Raw genomic sequence first — 22,948 nt, forward strand, 5'->3', positions numbered from 1 at the left:
AGTTGGATTGAAAATAACCCAGTTTTTTTTTATTTTGTATAGGCTATATCTGTTAGTAAATATTAGGAGGGTACCATGATCCCAGTAACAGCTTTGGTACCTTTTTCTGACAATGGTAAAGTTCTGCAGCATTTCCATTTACTTTTCACTTTATCAAAAACAACATCATAATTATATTCTTCCTATCATCTTCATTTCTGTTCCCAAGAATAAAGTGAACCCAACAGGTTTTAAAAGATCTAGATGGATTTATCGAAGTTAAACAAAGAGATAAGACTAAGCAATGGCTTTCCCAGCCGTACCAGCCTAAGCAGCTCTTACTGTATATTTATAGAGCTCCGAAAGGAGCCAGGCTGTTTGGCGGGGTGCCCGCTTTTCGATCGGCAAATTTAAAGGATGGGGCAAGACCCCTTAAAGCCTCAGTGATCATGATTTACGAGACACACTCTTTCGCTTGTCCTCCGCTAAATCGCCACATTGCACGATTGAATGCCGCAAAATAAAGAAATAACCTGCTGGTTTGGACCATCTCTTTCCTGATGGTTTGACTCAGTAACCACCAAACATGGAGAGAGATAAGAGACCCCGTGTAATGCACAGATGCATTCAAGTCTTTGTGTTCTTGTTGGGTAGAGCTTGAACACCATTATGGACTTAAACTACAACCCAGGTGGGTGGCATGAAAATGAGTCAGTCACACGGCTCCGGGGAAATGTTTGATTCGATAAAACAGAGAGCGGGAGGAGAGTAATTCAGACGGTTATAACTAATGTTTATATTTGGTTTGGGTTTAAAGAGGTAAATTAGCGCATAACTTTCAGTACTTGTGCTCTGGACATTGTTGATAACTTTAAATGTTTAAAAGTTTATTGCTTTATTGGATTTATCTGCTTGCATGAATCAGTCCAAGCTTTAGTGAGATGTCTTCTGTCTGCTGCTGGCTCTGTGCTTGCGTTTTGCATTCTTGGAGCGATTTCAAGCCAGTTCAGACGTTTTTCCACAGTTTGTTTGATCGGTAGAACTGACGTTGCATTTTTAAGCTGTCAGTGTTTTTATGTTCTCTAATGGTTTCTTGTGTAAGACTCTTTAAAATGCAGAACAATGTTCAATCTATCATTCTATCACTTCTGGTCATGCACTTCATTCATAAATGCATTTGTGCACTTTCTTGTATATCAGTTGTGCATAACAGGAATATAATTCTGTACAAATGACTTCCCCGGTCATGCATCTTGTTAATGGTGCATTTCAGCTCACATAATGGAGCCCTTCCAGATTTTATTTGGTAACACTTTATTTTACGACCCGCAAAGTACCGCGTAATTAAACCGAATTTACAGCGTACCTATTTGTAACAACAGGGTAAGTAACCTGTAGGTATAATGGAATAATATTTTAAGTTTGGGGTAATAAGGGGGTAAGAATATGAAGAATTATAAATTATTTATACTCTAAGTATTTTATAACAACAGGGTACCTATTGTAATATTACGTGGTATGTATGACTTAGTCAAGTCTATGGGGAAATTATGTTTTATTTATTTTTTATTGTGAATTTTTCATATTGACTACTGAATGTTGTATACAGTCAATGTCTACGAGCCACATCGGCAAATAAATATAACAGCATATCACTTTTATTTTAGTAGCCTATATTACTTGCTTTTAATAACAAAAGTCAAGCTGATTTAATGTGGTTATCTTTTTTTTTTAAGGTAAGTACAATAAAAATAGCAACTTATTCCCTATTTACCAGGAAACTCCTACATTTGCGGACATATTTGAAGTGGTGTTTTGCAATTTATTTACTGTAAACACAAGTATTTTAGCCAAATATAATTTATGGAATGGCAAACCAGAATGAAACAACAGCAGATATCAGCTCCCGCTAAAGCAAAAGACGACTACATGCGTAGGTTAGTGCGCAGGTGTAGAGCGCGCGGCCGTCTGCAGGAGGTTTGCTGGAACGCGATCCTGAGGTGAAATTTCTTTAAGAGGTTTTAAAAACGTTCCACACTGTGGAGTACAGCTGCGAGTGATGTTAGCAGGATCCGCATGCTGGATAAGGTGACTGGTTTTGTTAATACATGACTCACGCATTTCAAACAATGTTTTTCAAGAAAGTTGCTAGCTAACGGTAGCAGGTTAGCTAGCACATAAGTAAGCCTAAAATTTATAAACGTAACTGGCTTAGAAAACTCTGTTTCTGTCAAGGCACAGTGAAGAAACATTTACTGAAGGCTTTCATTTATGTTTTTTTATATGTAATGCAGAACAGCATTTGTGAGACGACATCAACTCATCATCCGAGTGGACAAGAACACCAACAGAGGAAGCCAAGCCGCAAAAACAATGAAAAATTGTCATGACTTTTTATTTTAAATAAAAGTTATGTGATAATAAACATTAAGTGTTGGCTTAATTATAGTGTTTTAAAGATGTTTTGAAATAAGTTGTTTTAAAATAAAAATAACAATATTCTGTATGTTTATGGTATTTACCCTATAACATTTATTAACAAGAGGTGAACAAAGCACCACTTTAGTTTACAGCCCGCAAATATGTGAGTTACCTGGTACATACACAGAACAATCGGGGAATAAGCCCCACTTTAGTTTACAGCCCGCAAATATGAGAGTTACCTGGTACATACACAGAACAAGCGGGGAATAAGCCCCACTTCAATTTACAGCCCGCAAATATAAGAGTTACATGGTACATACACAGAACAATCGGGGAATAAGCCCCACTTTAGTTTACAGCCCGCAAATATAAGAGTTACTTGGTACATACACAGAACAAGCGGGGAATAAGCCCCACTTCAATTTACAGCCCGCAAATATAAGAGTTACCTGGTAACTCCTGTATACATATACAGATCAAAGAGGTACAAGTTGCTATTATTTTTATTGTGTGTTATATTTTATTTGCCGACGTGGCTTGTAGACATCAACTGTAGGCTATACAAAACACTTCATCAGGTAAGTAGCAAATATGAAAAAAAAAAACCTATTACACATAGATATTACCCATAGACGTAAGTCATACATACCACGTAATATTACAATAGGTACCCTGTAGTTATGAAATACTTAGAGAATAATTTTCCATATATTCTTACCCCCTTATTACCCCAAACTTAAAATATTATTCCCTTATAACTACAAGTACGTACTGTAGAGGTACTCTGTTGTTACAAATAGGTACGCTGTAAATTCGGTTTAATTACGCGGTACTTTGCGGGTCGTAAAATAAAGTGTTACCTTTTATTTCACAACTCGTGGCCAAAACATCTGGCTCCTGAGAGGATATAGGCAGACAGTATGTCCACTGGTCAAGAATGAAAAGGATAGTTTTATATTGTGAAAAATGGTAACACATACAGGCATGCAGTTATGTCTTTCTGAGGGTTTAATGTCTGTGCTAGACAGGAGAGTATACAGACATGTCTTACTCTATATATCCTGTTCACCAGAGAACCTGTAGTCTATATTAGATTAGCAGATGTCAAGATTTTATCTCATAATGAGAACTGTCAACGCCACTTGGCACTTACATTGTCCTGCAGAGATTTACCCTGCATTTTAACTATCAAAGTCAGATAGATGGAAAGAGAGAGAAAGCTATTCTTACAAGACACATCCACAGAGAGAGAGAGAGAGATTCGGTGGGAACAGTCATAATGTCAGATCGGTGGCTGTGATTGGTTCAGATAAAGCTTAAGCACTTTCCCTGTCAAGGACCCTTCATGAGGGTTTCAGCAAGCAACCAAAACGTGAGACTTGGTTGTTACATGAAAGAACAGCTTAATGAATTCACTTTTTGTTCTTATGAATATGTTTTTGACGTTTAAAATGTTATTCATGTCTTTCTCGCTTTCTCAAGCTCAAGTTAAAGGTGCCAAAGAATGTTTTGAAATAATATGTTAAATTGTTCTCTTATTATTTGCACTTCGATACTGATGTAATCAGACTACATTGAAAAGTGTGAAGAGAAATTGTATTTTTAAGAAGAGATTTTAGAACAACATGCTTTCTCATTTAAAACTAATTTTAAGGCACAAAACCGATTTTGGATTATATCAAAAGCAGATTTTAAATAAACTACAGACTGTTGCTTAGAGGAAGCTGGGCAATATATAATAGTGTCATCAGCATAAAAATGAAACTTTTGTATTTTCAATATAAAAATCTAAGCAGTTTTTATATGTATACTGAAAAATAACGGTCCTAACACAGATCCTTGAGGTACTCACCCTACAACCTCCAATAATAATAATATTAAGCTCTGCTCTGATTGGCTGTTTCTCAGAGCAGCTCCTTTAGTTGCTATGTGTGTGTGTGTGTGTGTGTGTGTGTGTGTGTGCGTGCGTGCGTGCGTGCGGCCGGGTAATTATCACGTTGGGGGGACCAATTGTCCCCACAAAGATAAGAATACCAGTATTTTTGTGACCTTGTGGGGACATTTAGATGTCCCCATGAGGAAACAAGCTTATAAATCAAACAGAATGATGTTTATTGGAAATGTGAAGTAGCAGAAAGGTTTCTGTGATGGTTGGGGTTAGGGAATGGGGTAGGTAAGGGAAATAAAATATACAGTTTATACAATATAAAATGCATTACGCCTATGGAATGTCCCCACAAAACATGGAAACCAGAATGTGTGTGTGTGTGTGTGTGTGTGTGTGTGTGTGTGTGTGTGTGTGTGTGTGTGTGTGTGTGTGTGTGTGTGTGCGTGCGTGCGTGCGTGCGTGCGTGCGTGCGTGCGTGCGTGCGTGTGTGTGTGTGTGTAAATAGACCTTATGTTTGAGCCTGTATCAGACGAAATACGGAATTTGAGGAATAATTAATTGTTTGGAGATTGTTAATGGACGTTTCTGAGTGGTAAGTTTGTGTTTTTTTCAGCATTGAACTGCAAAACATAACTGTAATGTCAACAGTAGACTTTCAGCCTAAACGCTAGCATATAGCATTAACTAGCATATAGCGCTAACTCAGCAGTCACAACTTTGTTTTTAGAATCGTAACAACATTAATTTTGGGGGTTTACTATCGACTTTAACGTCACAGTCTGTGTTGAGATTGATCTATTTTCCAGCGGTTTTCTGTATGCATAAGGTTTACAAAAGAGGGAGGAAACAATCGTGTTTGAGGCTGACAATATGTCATTACCATGTACAGAACTCTTATTATTCATCTATGCCTATAGGTAAATACGGTCTTACATTCTACGGGACCTGTAAAGGTCCACGGTGTAAATTTCTAGTATCATCTAGTGTGAGATTGTAAATTGCAACCAATGGCTCAGTCCACAGCTCACCTCTACCTTTCGAAACGCATAGAGAAGCTACAGCAGCTGCCACAGGACAAATATAATTTTTTCTCAGACAACGTAGTGATTAAACACGCTCTGTAGATCTATTATATCCATCTATCAAATCTACTTCATGTCCTGTAACAGGACAAGGGTATGGTCAGGAAATGTCACAAAAGTACAGTAGGTACAGTAAGTGTCCAACTGTGATCAAGGTGATGTGATCTTCTGTTCTCTCTCTCTCTCACTGTCTCTTTGAATCTTTATAGTTGTTCTTTCTTCTCTTATAGTTCATGACGTCAAGTTACAGCATTTGTAACATTACCCCTCTAAATATTCACATTCTGAGACCGAGCCAAAAGTCACATGGAGCCATTGGCCTCATCTAAAGTTTGTGTCATTCGCCACCACACAGCTGTTTGGCCTGTGGCCCAGCATGATTAAAGATGTAATACAGTAAATAAGATGCTTGCCGTTTTTCTTTAAATTTTTTTGTTTGCAACACTAAATGAGTCGATTTTTCTGGGTTTACTGCATACCGGAATTTACAACATCGCTTATACAATAGTGACAAGCAAGTACTGTACTACTCACAATTTCTATTAAACATTCTTTGATCTTGCGTTGGCTGATTTTATCAGCAAAACTGTATTTGCATGAAAAGGCTACAGTAGGCCTACTGTACACTCCTAAAAATAAAGGTTTTACACAATGCCAAAGAAGAACCTTTTTGCCTATATGGTCCTTGAAGGACCTTTAACATCCAAAGAACCTTTCAGTTGCACAAAAGTTGTATGGAAGACGGTTGTTTAGGTAATAAAAAGGTAAGAAAGAAAGGATCTTTTAAGAAACTTAATATAGTTCTTCTGAGAACTAAAAATGGTTCTTCTGTGTCATCGCTTAACCTTTGTCACACTTTTTTTGTAAGAATGTAAGCTACAGTACATATTCTTAAAAAATAAAAGTTCATTAAAGTCCCACTGTGGTGAAAATCTAGCTTTTATTGTTGTTTGAATGTCTATGTGGTGTTTTTAAAACAACCTGTGTGCAGATTACAGTAGAGCTTAATCGATATGCGATTAAGTAGAGGCAGGGACTAATTTGCATAATCAGATTTCTATACTAATTAAGGGAATTACATTCAAGCTGTTTTAAAGCATTTAGAAATTACTGTCACAGGAAAAATCTTTTACATGTCCTATTATAATGCTCAAAGGTGAGTTTAAAGTGATAAAATGATCGACTACAGGGAGACTTTAAAGTTTATTTGTCATCCTGTATGGTTCTGGATCTGCTGTTTTACAGACTATAAAAGGTTCTTTAGGGAACTGTATTTAGCTTTGTTATCACCGTGAAGAACTCTTTATAGCACCTGAGACAGAATGAGGTAATGACATTACAGGGTGTTTCCTAAAGCCCAAATTTACAATTGTCAGCATTTTCTCACCAGCTCTATCCAAACCCTATCTTACTGCAGCTCTCAATCCCACAATCCCCTCTGTTCACATCAGGCTTTGCATTCTGGCAGCTTGTATGGGACAGCAGCTTTGCCAGAGCAAACAAGCTATATCTGGGACGGTAAAGCGAACAGAAGCACTCTGGGCCTTCACAACAGACATTCTTATCTGCGCTGTCTGATCGCTTTTGGGCCGGACGGAGCATAAGAACTGTCATAATAATCTGATCTGAGCCAGCTGCCTGTGTTTCATGGCAGTCGCTAGGCTGCAACCTTTTAGAATGAGGTTTTTAACATAACACGCCATACAGAAGTAGGATTTAAAGGGATAGTTCGGCCAAAACTGATATTAAACCCATGATTTACTCACCCCCAAGCTGTCCGAGTTGCATATGTCCATCGTTTTTCAGACAAACACATTTTCGGATATTTTAGAAAATGTTTTAGATCTTTCAGTTGATTAAATGTAATGTTAGGGGGTCCACGACCTTCAAGTCCAAAAAAAGTGCGTCCATCCTTCAAAATTAAATCCAAACGGCTCCAGGATGATAAACAAAGGTCTTCTGAGGGAAATCCGCGCGGTGTTGTTGTAGAAATATCCATATTTAAAACTTTATTAACGAAAATAAAAACCTTCCGGTATCGCCGCAATCTTAGACACATTTGTATTCAGGAGAGAGTATTAGCGTAGTGTACACACTTTTCTTAGTGACGTATGACAAATTCGGAGGGCGGGGGCACAGAGCAGCAGCAGAGTAGCCTCCATAGGCTGCGTAAGCTCTCATCCTGAATGCGGACGCGACTAAGATGGTGGCGCTACCGGAAGGTATTTATTTTCGTTAATAAAGTTTTAAATATGGATATTTCTACAACAACACCGTGCAGATTACCCTCAGAAGACCTTTATTTATCATCATGGAGCCGTTTGGATTTAATTTGTGAAGGATGGACGCACTTTTTTGGACTTGAAGGTCGTGGACCCCGTAACATTACATTTAATCAACTGAAAGATCTAAAACATTTTCTAAAATATCCGAAAATGTGTTTGTCTGAAAAACGATGGACATATGGAGGTGAGTAAATCATGGGTTTAATATCATTTTTGGCCGAACTATCCCTTTAACAATATTATTTTCTACTAATTTATCAGAACAAACATGTGACCAATTTTTTATGCAGATTTTTTTATTCAGATATTATTTATGGCACTTTTTATTCTGCATCTTGGTGGTTAAAGGTCCAGTGTGTAGATTTTAGCATTATCTAATGGTAGTGTTGTGGATTGCAACCAACAGCTCAGTCCATAGCTCACCCCTCCGTTTTTTTAACAAATGCAAAGAAAAGCTACGGTATCTGCCACAGGACAAACATGTTGGGTTAGTGTTAGAAACATGGTGGTGCAAAATGTGGATTTCCATGTAGGGGACCCGTGGTGTATGTAGATAAAAAATGGCTTATTTTTAGATTATTAAAACAATACCATTTATTTTGTAAGATCTTTATACACCACTGAAAATATAATGTATTATTTAACAAATCCTCCTAAAAGTTACACAGTGCACCTTTAATGGTGAAAAGTTACAGTGGCAATTGATTTGAAATTCGTTCTAACCTGCCTCTGTTGTCTGACATAGAATATTGAATATTTAATATTATCCCCATTTTTATTTATCTCAAGGGCCCTATTGATTTGAAAAATACACATTTTGGAAACATCCAGGGCCATAACTCAGAGAATTTGGCTATCAGCATCAGTTTTGTATTAAAATTCAGTTTAACTGCCTTCAGGTGTCGTTTTGACATTGATAAATCACAAATCACAGATGCCTTGTGTAACATCCACACACATGCTATACACGGCTGTCTTTTCAGTCATTTCAGAGATATTTGTCTCATATTGATTTGTCGTCATATTTGGGGCTGAGTCGCATCGGAAACTGTCTGATAGATTGATGTGCGTAGTCAGATTGTTGCTCGAGGGCGTACAGAGGAAATGGGAGCGTTGAAAAGCAATGCAAAATAAAATGTTTATGATTGTCTGAATAATGATCGCTTTTGATTTAGGCCAGTAAACAACCACACTGAAAGGATGACAGCCACCATACAGTATATGGAAATTCTTGAATATTACAACAATATATTGGCTTAATAAACACTTTTGCTTTTAGTGAGCAATCAAAAACAAGTGTGGTGTAAGTTTGGCATGAAGAGGAAGCACATTATCTTCATAAGGTCTAAAAATGCATAAGATGTATGTTGTTGGATTTTAAGCATACATTCCATTTCCATTTCTTATTTAAACACTGATATTAGTTTAAGATGATCTTCTGTCATTTCTGTTTTGACATAAAACCTCAGATTTCTGTCTTATGCATTAATGTCATCTCAAGAGATACTGCGGTTACTGACACATCATGTGCTGTAACAGGTGTTTAATATGTTATCTGTTGAATTCTGCTCTGGGTTTCCTTTAAAAAGTCCCGTCTGTTACACAGGGATTATCATCTGTCTTCCTGACCCTGGGAAATGAGTCTCTTCCGATGACTTAAACAGTTCTCTACACATAAATGCACTATATAAATATGTGTTGAATACATTTAACTGCAGTGATATTAAAATCCTTTCAAGCAAAAAATGCATGAAGGGTTCAAATGAGTTTTGTGGACAATAAATTGTGCATGCATAATCACCTAGAGGAACATTTTATTGCTTTTTTTTATAGCCCAGGAGATTTGGAGTTCAGTTTGTTTCATTTAAGCATCAACTTAGATGTTTGCTTGAATAAAATAAAAAAAATAGATACATTTGATGAGAAATGTTTAAAAAAAAAAAGCAAAAAAATGTACTATTGACTTTTAATTTCAGATGTGGCAAATCTGAGCTCAGTTTGTGACACTGAGATCATTAAAGATGTCTCTTTTTTGTAGGGAAAAATGTGCAATGTAGGAGATGTAAGTCAATTATTTGGTTTGCCCTCCATTTAATTCATATTACCGTCTATGAGAAATAATTATGATTATTTCTTAAGTTTTTGTGAATGGGTGAGTTGACTGTACCCAGGTGTGCCTCATACATCTTGAAAAGTGAACCCGCTGGCTCTTTGATCGCCCCCTGGTGGCTGGCTGCAGTAAGTTATAAACCCTCTCCATGCAAACGAACGGGACTCGGCTCTAAATAAAAAATTTCAAAATATGGTTCTGGTCATTTAAGGTAGTCGTTATCACGCTGATATGTGTTCAATTGTTCTTTTTTTTTTATAAGTGTTATTTTAGCTAGTAATTTGATGCTGTAGAAATGGGGTGTGTCTTTATGATGTAAGGAATCGTGCAGGAATTGGGCGTGCAAGCGTTTGGGCGGAAGTTTGATACCGCGGCTCCACCTCTGGCTCCATGGACGATTCCTTTTGCGCATGCCCTGGCTCCAAACTGACATTTTTACGTAACATGGCAGGGCCCATGTTTGGACATTTTTGGCTTTAATTCATTATAGAAGGAAGCAACGTTGTGTCGTCCACATTTCTTATGTATACCATTGGTGCAAAGGTGTACTTTTTTAAGGGGTTACCACCCATGCGACAGGGAGCATTTCTTGACCATTTTATCTGACGGTTTATGCAAGGAATCTTTTTTAATCCCAAGATGCACCTCATGAAACTGGGTGATGAAATGCCCAGAGATCTCAACTAGATGACTTTGAAGAAGCTAAAATAAGTTTTTGAAAGATCTATGAATGACTTATGAGGTGGAGAGTGGATTGTAAAGTTATTGCTGACAAATAAACACAATTTCTTAGTGTAGCAAATACTCACAAACTGTTTTCCAATTGTGAGTCCTCGGGTTATGACGCATGTGCTGTGTTATTTTAGAAACCGCTATTGATTTTATATTGTGCTTTTATATTGGTAGCACCAATTTTCGATTCCCCTAGAGTACAATATAAATGTGCTCCTGACATATACATTAACTCTGTCTTTGGGCTAAAAAACATATAGTGGAGAAGATCTGATTCACCCCAGCCTCCGGCGGTCAGACGAACAGGCCTGGGGGAGAAGATGTTTTAGTTTAATTTACTGTCATGGGTGAATGTGTCAAATAGAGTGAATTTATTATTTGGTTTACAGATTGTTCAATTACCTGTGCTCTGTAACCTTGGTGATTTGCAGTGACACATGGAGATAAATCACTCTGATACCCAAACCTCCATTTCAAACTTGTTCCCCTGCAGCATCGAGCGGAGTGTCATCCGTCTAACAGCTTGGAAATAAAGCGACACGCTGAGGAAAATTAAAACCGCTGGGTCTTTATTAACTTCCCAGGCTCAGTGGGCTGAGATGAATAAACTCTAGCTTCAGTTGTTTGTCTAAATCTCATTAGTACAAGCTGTTAATGTCACACTAGAACTACGTTAATATTAAAGTTGCTCACTTGGGCATCAGTACTACAATTGTCTATAGTGTAAGGGACCTTGGCATCATCCACACCCCTTCAAAGTTATGCTACAAAGTAAAATAAAAAATTTTAAAGTTAAACATAATTATGTCTGCTTTAGTGTGTGTGTGACAGTGAGTCTTTGCAATACTGTCAGAATTGGCCAGAATTAGTTTGGGTTTCATTGCCAGACTGTGGGAATTCTGTTCAATCACCTATATTTCAGCGATCCCTGGCCCTGTTTACACCTGGTATTAAAGCAACACCAAAGAGTTTTTTTAACCTTAAAATAACATTTCCAAAAAAGTTTCAGTGGTTCATCCACTCAAAACAGGGTGAATGGCACTTTCACATTCGCTTTGCAGCCCTCTATTGGCCAAAACCGCACTAAAGAAGTTTCCAACCGTCGGGTAGTGGTCCTGTAGTTCGAGTGAAAACTACAAAAACTTGCTTTACGGCAGACCTACAATCCAATCAGAGCCAGCTATGCAGCAGTATTTACGACAGTGGCAGCAGTGAACAATTACGCTTCTAACCTGTAGGGGGAGCAAAGAGCAATAAGTCTTTAGTGTTGCTTTAAGATGCATTTTGCTTTATCCGATCAAAAGTGGGCGGTGCTAAATACAGGAGTAAAAGGGATGTAAAATGTTTTGAGCTCTTCCGTTTTCGACCACATTCAGCGGTAGTCGAAAAGTCATTCAAACAGATTACTTTTGTGGTGTGGACGCTCATGTGATCGAATGCCGCAAAAGATCTTCGCCTACTAAATATGTGATGTACCGAGCACAATGTTTTCACATCTGTCTTGACTTCTAGCGCAAACCCACAGTGTTCGGCATAGTGTTTAGAGCAGGGGTTCTCAAAGTCCGGACTCCGGTCCGGATATTTTAAAATTGTAAACCATTCGTTTTTTTTCTTTTTAGATTTAAGAGTACTCCTGGTCCGAAAATAAAACGAGTTATTTAAAAAAGTTTGACACTGTAGCCATCACTAAGGTGGCCATTCGTGCCAGTTTCGCCGGACGCGTCCTGGCCAGGATTTCGGGTGCGTTTTCCGGAAGTCGCATTGCTCGACCGCATACATCATCGAGGTTCTCACATTTCAGTTAAAATACAATAGAAAATGTAACAGTTGCTTTTCTGAAATAGATCCGAAATATTAAAACTTGATGACGTATGTGGTCGACCAACGCGACTTCCGGCAAAACGCACCCGAAATCCTGGCCTGGACGTGTCTGGCAAACTGGCACAAATGGCCATCACAGCCATTTGTTATGCACAGCTACTTCATGTACTACAGCTTTTGATCAGTAAGTCCTTATCAATCTGAAATCACTGTTGGCTTAAATATGCATTTGAAAAAGTAACACTTGTCAAACATAATCATTATACATATTATTTATTATCATGAAAATACCTGAAAAGGTTTGAAGAACAGCAATATAAATATATTCTTAAGACATTTCCTGGAGCTACGTGTGTATGGTTGTCTGCAACTTTGTGCAGCATGTTTACTAACAACATAAGTTGCAGTAATCTGACATTTTATTAGTGCGCATCAACTTAAAACCGTCATTTCTCTTGCTTGTGTTTTAATAACTCGCCCATAGACCATCCCCATCCCCTTATTTTACATTCAGTATGAAACTGGGTTTTTAATATTTTAAAAGTGCAGCTGTACGATTTTTGCTTTAACTAATTCAGGAGATGAAAAGAAAGCTGGAGGGAAAGGCTAATGTAGTTTTGTGTCCAACCTGAAAGTTGGCTTCACAAGGGTTCCCTCACCAAAAAGTAAAAACATTTTCTGACAGCATATGAGAAAGTATTTTAACATATACGTATTATAGCTGCGGATTCAGTTTATCGCATGAAGTAACATCTGAATAAACAGGACCTCTAGTTCAGCTCCATTACAATCGAGATTGGCGTCTGTCTTTACAGGTGAGTTTGTACGTCTGCTCTCCAGTGCACTTTACTGCGCGCTGTGTGCAGGGCAAGATTGCTTTCACATACTTACTAAGTTACAGTCACGAACCTTGTGGCCACGTAACCATACACTGCACACCGCACTCCCCCCGTAATTAACATTGAAGTGCACTAAGTGGTGTCATGTTGTAATGTCAGTGCCTAAAAAAACTTCACATCATGGTTTATTGTTCTCTTTTAGGGAGATTCAGTTTTTTTTTTTAGATGTATAGAGTAACCTTTCACCTTTGCTCTGACCTGGTCTTTTCAACCTCAGTCTCAATGGATATCAAATCTAGATGAGGCTCCTTTGCTACTGGAGAAAGCACAGCTTCACACAATGGCTGATGGGTGGTTTAGAGATATAGGCGGAGTCCATGAGTCGATGGTGGAGCAGATAACACCCACTTTCTCCTTCTCTATTTCTTCACATACCTCTGTGGGGGTTTTGAAACCAGACCTGAGACCTGCAACAGTAGAGTTTGAGATATGTGACTCATTGTTCAAAGAGAGTTGAAATGTTTATCACCCCAGTTCAAACCCAGGTTTCATCAACCTGAAGATACTGTAGGTCTTCATCAGTGCCCTCAGCTTTAACCTCGTGTTATCTTAAGCAAACTTTTGAAAGTTCTCCATTGATGGTCTTGGTTAATGATGATATCAGTGAAAATTGTGTAGTGTGCTCTGACCTTCTGACTTGAAAACCATTCATTGGGGTTTCCATCACATGATGGAAACCATTCATTCGAGTTATATTCAGCAAAAATCCCACATTAACAAGGTGGTGTAATTGTTGGTGTTGAGTGGATTGGCCCACCACGAAAAACATTATCCTATGGATATAAATATTTTGGTTTGAGCAGTGGCGACTGATAACTTTGCATGATGCAAAGCTCTTCACAACATGTATTTTGCCCGTCTGTCAAAATATGTGTTCGGCACGTCATGTGAACCATGTGCATCATTCGTCTTGTCAAGAGTCTAAAGGGTTTAGATAAAAGTGACGTTCGCGTTTGCCAGACACTTGCTTCATCTCATGTGTATCAAAGTTTAAGTTGTGAAGTGTCTTGCGAGTATTTTGTGAACGTGAGCGTCTCTTTTATCAAACCCGTTTCAACACGTGTGCAGCAGCAGACACGTATTGTGGCGCATGACGCACATGATTAACATGATGCAACAAATACATATTTTGAAATGCCGAGCAACACACATGACACTCATATTATATCTTTATATTTTATGATATAAACAGAAATAGACCATGGAGACACATGAGCATTGAAAAACATGGTACAAGCTTGTCCTAATATGTATGATTTAGTTGCAGATATGTATACATTTGGTACCCCTTAGGTGCAAAATGGTACTTTTGAAAGGGTACCACCCCAGTGACGGCTAAGGACCATTTATTTCTGTTATAACAGTGTAGGTTAGCTACCCATTGTAAATTTTGCCTACGTACAGTAAATTTAGGTGACAGCCTGCTTTTAAATGCTTCTACCCTTCAGCCCAGGGCAGCCTTTCGACAAAATGCAATGCATGCCGTGGGCTGCATACTACATTCTCCTGTACGCGCATGTGCGACCTATGCGTACAATGTACGCAGGTTTAACTGTGCATGCGCACCCTGCTGATTACAAAATTGCGTCTGTACACAACCCTCGCGTACACTTAAAAAAATTGACTATAACTTATAAAATGAAGTTGACTTCTTTCAACAATGTTTTATTTGATAAGTTATAACAACTCATGTCTAGTCAAGAAAAATAATAGTAAATTAAAATGACTTGTAAATCTGAGTTGATTCAAAATAAAATTTTACAGTGTACTTTGTGCTGCGCTTATGTGAAAGTTGCTGTTCATACTCCACCTGCCTAGACTGCAAATTGCAAAATGCGTCTCTACTGCTCAATTTCCAAGCTGCGTTAAAGGGCTTTCATTTCTATTGTTAGAAACAAAGAAATCTTTGCAATTTTCTGCTTTATGTAATGTACCTATATTAGTGCAAAAATGACATAAATGACCAGGGCATAAATGACACAGGAACTAAGTGAAAAGAATGCTATAAATAGTCACTACATGATAGCAGCCTTCATGAAATAAGTGATTTTCTCCATGAAATGGTTTATTCAAATGTTTGGCTGACAGACCCTCTGTAGAAGGGACATTTTTCTTTTCAAAGAGCTGAGACTCCATATTGTTCACTGTGAAGAAAGTGGGTGGATGGGTGTACCCATCTACCTCACCCCCCCTACCCCCCTCCCCTTTCTCATTTCTCTTACTATGGACCATGTCAGCCAAGATCACAGGCCCATAGTCTCCCAAAAGACCAAGCCTCCTTCCAGCTCTTCCTCAATTCAGAGGGATTTTTACTGGGATAGGTTGATCATGGAGGTGGTACATCAGTTGTCTCCATTTGGGATATCAGAACGTCTGTGTGCAGGTAACATATCGCTCTAAAAACTTTCAGTATTGTGATTTGACGATTTATGGTTTAGGGTTCTTGTCATTTGTTTTATTAGCCTATAGTTTTATATGGGTGTTTATAGACACAGTGAGTGTCATTTTACGTTCATCTCCTATTGGAGTTATGTGTCATAATTCATTAAATGTGCCAATTTAATAATTCAAAGCCATCCTTTTCTACAACCCATCTGTGTCAACTCAAAATAAATGCTAGCGTTCACAGATGCTGGTTTGGGTTATTTGTAATACACTTCTGGGTCCCTTGTGTATTACTGAAAGAGATATTATTTATGAGTTTATAGTTTCTCAGACAATTTCATGAACAATTAGTCACAGTGAATTACCTTGGCGTCCTCTTTCTGCGTTTCTTTATCAAAACATTCTGACATGCACAGTCCTACTTTCAGTGTTTCATCATGACATCTTCAGATGTTTTGATAGGACGACGTCAGATACTCTCTTAGCAGCATGCATTGTGCAACTCGCATTGAAATGTGTCTGTTGAAATCATTCAAACCCATTAATATGCATGAGATCCTTTTGTGGTTCCAGATGTTTTTTAGTGGTTCCCTTTAGACCTTTAAAACCAGTCTCACAGTAGCTGAGAGTTGAAGCTTGACCGGGATGTATGAATTATGTTATGTCTATCCTGGGTAAACAATGCTAGACGGCAATTGTCCCTTTTCCTGCCAACCTCTGGAGCTTCCTTAGTTTGGAGTGAGCATTAAAATCAAAAGTTTGCGGTTACAACAACAGTTTTAATGTTAACGTCTTTGTCCTGCATTGTTGGTGTGATCACAAAATGATTCTCAAGGAACTGTACTGTTATTTACATAAAAAACCGGGCTGGATTTTTTAATTAAATCTTGAAATTTCTGTATAATGGAGTGTTTAAGGGTGAGGGGGGCGTGGCTAAAGAAGGTATGTGACAGTAATTACGGAACACTATAACCCTTTGTTTGGTTCCACCTGGTTTGGGCCGTCTTATGGCTGTGGTCACTCATTAAAGTAGTTATAGCCCATATCTAACAGGTGATCTCAGTACGGACACATACACATAGGAAGATATATACAACTGCATACCTCAACCTATAAGCATGCATTTTGCATTGATGTCGGATCCTTCATGTGATGCTATGCCCCGTAGACTCTGTAATCTGCACAGATGTGTCTGACTGGCACTTCATTTTCAGACACTTAAAGACTTTAATTAGAGGACTGTCGAGGAAGACTTCCCTTATCCTTTGATCTTATATTAGCTTAAAACATCTATTATCTTTGTCCTTAATATTGTGAACAATTGTGGGATCTGATGTGTGTGATACCTGGGTGAGATATCCGTTTCCACATCTCACTATAAAATATACTTTTTGTTAGAATGCATTGCTGCTTTTGAATAGGAAACTTTTTGGCTGCATAATGGTGTAATTTCAGCATCTACCAGCAGGGGCAACCTCATCGTATGGGAATTTGTACGTATTTTATGAGTTGGCTTATGAATCATACAAAAATGTATGATTATATGAATAAAAACTGATGATGCCCCACCCCTAAATATGACTGGGACAAAAGCAGTTTGGACAAAAAAATTACAAATTTAATTGTATGAATACGAAGTGCCATAAAATTGTGTTGGCAGGGGTTAACTGGACATGCCGACCTGCCAAATGTTAGGCATTGTGTCCTTACTGGCTATAAAACCATATAAAATTTTACTTGTTTTACAATGGCATGTCTAATTCATCAAAATGAATTTTAATGGCAACTAGATTGTAGTTGCATAGTCATAACGAAAGTATCCACAACTGAAAATACTGGCATTCAGATTGGATTAGCGAAAATGGCCACCTTTGGAGATATTATCTTGTTTGTTGATCGAGTCTTCTCGCTTTCTTGCTGTTTTTACCCTCGTTTTCAATGTTTGTTGAGCTTATCTCATACAGTGTATTCACAGAGAGTAGTGTGAGATTGGATTTACTGATGGAAACAATGATCATGTTATCTAAGTCTGATTGGTGGAAAGTATTGACTGGTTTTAGCCAAGCACCCAAACTCAACAATTCACCTTATCTGTTCTTACCGTCCTGCATATCAGTTCACTCACTTTCACCAGCAGTGAATAATGGTCATTTGATGTTGCAATTTAAATAAATAGTAATTATTTAAATAATGATAATCATTTAATAATAATATTAATTTAAATTGCAACAAAAATATTAGTTGCATAATTGTCTATTTAATGTATGTATTCAGTGTTAAAATGCTTGCACACTGATTTGTTCATAAAAAAATGTATGCATGTGAGTGGCACATACCAGTATTAATATATAAGGAACTCAGACGCATAAGCCTCTAAACACCACCTCTGTCAAAAATAAGATAATGATATTATCTGATTGCTCTTTGCATGTATTATCAATGCAAATTTACCAGAAAACATGTCAGACGCACTTGGGGGGGGGGGGGTGCACACCAAGGCGTTTACATTGGCGGCCGGCTTATGTTTTAAATTGTTACCATCAATGGTTTTTCCACGTTCAAATTTGAGCCTCAAAAGTTGAAAAATGCTCAACTTTGAGGGAAACGCTTAGCTCGTCAATGTCACTTTTCTCTCAGCCGTCCAATCACAGTGGAGGAGGGTTGGGACAAATATCACAACAGCCAACCGGCGCATAGTTCAACGACACACAAACAAAGCAGAAGTATCATAGCAACCAAAGCGCTCAGCTGAAAAAAGCTGGCAAGCCCCTACAGTTGGCGTCCTGCTGGCATTTTCAGTTGCGTTTACACAATTTGGTGTACACACGTGCCCCCTAAGAGGGTTTTGGGTCTGAGCTCTTTATATTCATCCATAAATCTTCCAGTTCTTCCATGGCTTTCTGAGATCTGGTTTCAAAACAGGAATATCATCTTAAAACAGCTACATTAGACAGGCAATCCATCAATTTCCCATCAAGTATATTATATATTCATCATTACTGATTCCAAAACGTTCCGCCTTATTTGGTTTCATATGCTAGTGAACGAAGAAGGTGGTCCCCAATGATAAAGCTTTCATATCCTAATGCAAATACATAATTAAACATATTTAAAATTGGGCATCCATGTTTTACATGCTTTGGGGAATGTAGCTGTGTTTTGCCGTGTAAGCCCATTGGACTAGACTTGGTTTGTAAATCTAACATAAACTGTGAGTAATCGAATATCCTCATGCCTTTATTCCTCCACGATGTCTATGTTTTTACAAATGTTGCAATTTCCGATTGCAATAGCTGTACTATATTGGCATAATTCTGAATTATCTGCTGCAGTGTGCACTAGAGCGATACGATAGCTGTATGAAAGCAACAAGAATTGATTCAGTATGTCACCAGAGTTACTTTCTTTACAACAACATCAATCTTTCATGGCACATTAGCAGTAGGAGATGCTAGAGTTCGAGCTCTTATGCACTGTTGTGTGACTGAGACTTGGAGAGAAAAGATGAGATACATAAGAAGACAGGAATTGAAAAATCTTAAAAGATAGACGATGTAACACGAGCATGACAATATCTGTTTGTTTGCAGGAGTTGTGTACCTGCCTGGCTTAAAACAAGGCATCTCATTCATTTGCCACACCAACAGTCTCAGTCAATAGACAAAATGTACCAGCAAATTAAATGCATTGCCAAAAGCGCCAATAACAGGGTCCAAAATTAACAATGTGCTATGCTTGGCAATACTGTGTGTTATTTTTGACAGTGACATTATTTAGCTGTGTTTCTTTCTGTATTAATGTTGTTGTTTACTAGACTTTATGAGATTAGCGTAACGTTCCAGTGATGTTTTTAGGAGTTGTTGGAAGACCAACAGATGCCCCATTTATGTCCCAAATAAATTCAGGAAGTGAATGATTTGCCTTTTGGTGGTAGCACAACACACACACTGCACGTCTGGTCCATCCTGGACATTGTGAAGGAAAAAACAGGAAGTGTTGGAGGAAATAAGGTCACTTTGTTTGCTACTTCTGTTAGGAAGCCAAGCTTTACCTTCCTCTTACTCATGGCTACAAAGTATAGTGACTTGCTCTTAAAAGAAACAGACGGAGCGAATTGGTTACAGCTCTGCCTGTTTATGATGCGGTGAAAGCACAGAAGACTCTTTTGGGAGTCGCAACGTGTTTGCATAACAATCTGTTCACACAGCGCAGCCTGGAAATGCCTGGAGACAGCTGCAGCAAGCATGCTTCCTGCAACCAGTGACATTGCAGTGTGAATAAAGACCTTCGGTTGATTATGTCAGTGCAGTTGGTTAAATCAGCTCAATGCCTCAAGCATGTGCCACAGAGATAAGATCTCAGATTTACTCATACCACCATCTTGAGTATTCTATTAAAATGAATGAGATGAATGAGGGTTTGTCTAACTGACTTGCAGAACAGGAAAGACACATGGTGCACACAGACGCGCTCCCCCATGAGCAACTGCTGAGGAAAATATTGCTAATCGGTTTACTCATGTTGATTTTAAAGATGAGTAATCCCAAAAACACTGAAGCAGTTGTTCTGGGTATGCTGAAGGGTGTGTGTTTCTGAATGAAGTCAACAGGAAAAATGTTGAGAATGGTGTAGATATGGCAAACTGGGAGTGTGTGTGTGTGGTACAGAATGATTAATATGGTTTTTGTGATTATTATATAATGCAATCTTAAATGTAAAAAAGTTTAAATTATTCATTTATTTATGTATATGTTGATGTAAGTTTGGATTTTATTTTAATAAACATTGGCTTATTTAGTCCTGCATACCTCTTCTTAAGCACTTGTATTATGCCATAACCAGATTTTGATATAGTCCTGTTTGGTTTTCTGTTATCACCTGGTTTAACTGCATCCATAAAACGTTAACCATTAATAACCACAATAAACAAACGCTCACATAATTTATAAAATATCTAATCTCGCTGGAGATTTGTAGCAGCACACTGAAAGCCAAACGGGTTAATATGTGCACATGACGCATGCATGGTCTGTGTGACGTCACGCACATTAAAGTACAGAAATCTATAGTAGCAACTTTATGTATTAATGTTCATTGTATTATTGTGTTATTTTGACTATGTCTACCTTGGTCATATGTAAATTTATTTAATACAAAATAGTAGCAACAAGCTGGGGTGTATGATAGGAATTTGTGTATTTGGTGTGCTTTTTATTTTTATTTTATATGTATGTTATAGTTATTTTATTAGGAAAATACCATACACATGAAAAGAAATGAGCTCTTTGCAAATCAATTTAATAAATGATTTGTATAGAACACATAAACTTTTTGGAATAAGTTTAAAACATTTTGGCACCGACCGCCTGTGAGGGGAGGGTCGCACGCGCGCGCACGCACGCACCCGCAAATCCTATTGTGTCTCGCGCAGCCGGTGCGCGAGGTGCTGGTGCGCGAGGTGCTAGTGCGCGAGGAGACTCATTTCTGTGGGATTTATTTCTGCACTACTTTGAGTTTTTACGAATGTAACAACCACATGCAACTGGATCCCAAAAGGTTTGTATGCTACAGAGTTTATATTATATGTGCTGCTGCTGCTGGACGGATGTTTGCTTTCGGTTCTCATCGACTTGGATGAGGGTCTCATTTCAGTAGGTTTATGTAGCGAAAGGGCAATTTGGACATTAAGTATGCATTGGAGACTCACACTAGTCTCGCGTTACCCAAACGTCCAAGCGTCTTTAAAACTTGTAGTATTTTTAACTTGTCACTGTGTCTTTAAACGCACAGGTTGTGAAGCGTTTTAATGTTTGACGCGTGTGTACAGCCAATTTCATTATTAACCATGCAGTGGTACAGTATTTGTAGTATAGTAACCACAAATGTGCCATTTTCTCGCGTGAACCATAGTTTAAACATTGAAATAGTAAAATGTACTGAATTACTGTACAAACCCATGGTTAACTTTCCTATGAGAACAATGTAAAATCCAGACGAAGACTCTAGATTTATTATGTCAATTCAGTTTTATCTTGACAGCTTAAACTTTACAGAGAAACATTATTAATCTTTATCATGTTTATTTTTTAGATGTTTTAGGGTCTGTGTATGTGAAGGATTGTTTTGTAAAGGAGTAGAACGGGGAGCCATAGCGTCTGACGCGCGTTGATAAATACACCGAGCACGAGAGGAATGTGTGTGTGTGCGCGCGTGTCTCCTGCTCATTCATATGTTGTTTATTGCAGACACAGACTATGCACTAATGATTCACGTACAGGCTACACATTCATTACACTGTGCAAACCCCGTTGCCAGGATTTAAACACCCTATCAGAAACCTGCTTTACTGTATAGCCTTTATAGAAATATACTGCTTTATGTGTGGTGTGTTTATTTTGCGTTATAGCTGTGTGAGATGTCCAAGTTAACACTGCATTGACATCTTGATTTAAATGCATCTTGTCACTAAGCCTTTCAATGCTGGTTTTGGCTTTAATTGGAATAAAGACTCACCTTATGTGTGTGCAACATGTATTTGACAACATGTATTTTTTCCAAAGCAGTGCATTCAAGGTACACATTTTTATCAATTTTTGTGTTACCTGTGAGTCGAACTCATGACCTTTGCGATGCAAATGAGCTCCAGGATTACTACAGTAAAAAAAAAATCAATAAATCGATTTTTGAATAAGTATTGAATGCTTGCTATATTTGGAAACCTTTTGGAAAGCATGAACATTGCAACAAGCATATTATGATGCAATATGTAGCAATGTAATGTTAACATTAACATATTAACCCCAATTGTAGGAGATCTGTATATCAACATTAGCACTGACATTGTCCTTGGCCTGCTATGTTCTAACTGGCTTAACCGTGCCCTGGTCATAAGATTTGTGGTTGTTGAATACTTATTGGGCACAATGGGATCTCACTAGCTGTGTGTGTGTGTGCGTGCGTGCGTGTGTGTGTGTGATCTGGCACCAGGATCAGTGGCATAGGGCTTGTGAAAAGCCGGTTCATAATGAATCCCTGAGGGCCCATGAGTCACTAGCTGGGAGATAGAGAGGCAATCCAAAGCTCGGGAAGACGGACACTGTACTGTATGTGTGGGGTCTGTCTGTTTATTACCTGCTAACACTGATCTGAGACCTGCAAAGCTCTACTTGTTATTGTGGTTAAAATAATAGTTGGGCCAGGTGCACTGATCCTTATGTCACTTATGTCATGGAAAGAGATTTAGAGAGGACCTATCAGTGTGGCTTAATGTTAATGTACAGCCAGGTGAATGGTAGGGGAGGGGTGTATGTGTTTGAAGGTAAGTGAGGTCACGGATCATAAGC

The 22,948-nt window shown here is 38.2% G+C and overlaps 1 protein-coding gene and 1 long non-coding RNA gene across 3 annotated transcripts in view; both read left to right on the top strand.

Moving 5' to 3' along the window:
• arhgap24 (Rho GTPase activating protein 24) overlaps positions 1-22,948 on the top strand; it is a 128,716-nt gene that overhangs the window by 76,436 nt on the left and 29,332 nt on the right. The window contains exon 1 of one of the 2 annotated variants that reach the window (XM_065243964.1): positions 21,035-21,161. The exons of the other annotated variant lie outside the window; for it this stretch is intronic. The gene's annotated coding sequence lies outside the window, so the exon portion shown is untranslated. Of the gene's footprint in view, positions 1-21,034; positions 21,162-22,948 lie in introns of those variants that run through there. 2 annotated transcript variants of the gene reach the window in all.
• LOC135721607 (uncharacterized) lies at positions 1,563-2,532 on the top strand. Its single transcript, XR_010521529.2, has 2 exons — positions 1,563-2,067; positions 2,274-2,532. It is a non-coding gene; the product is annotated as an uncharacterized lncRNA (long non-coding RNA).

This window comes from Paramisgurnus dabryanus, chromosome 18, assembly GCF_030506205.2.
Source record: "Paramisgurnus dabryanus chromosome 18, PD_genome_1.1, whole genome shotgun sequence".
NCBI classification, from domain to species: domain Eukaryota; kingdom Metazoa; phylum Chordata; class Actinopteri; order Cypriniformes; family Cobitidae; genus Paramisgurnus; species Paramisgurnus dabryanus.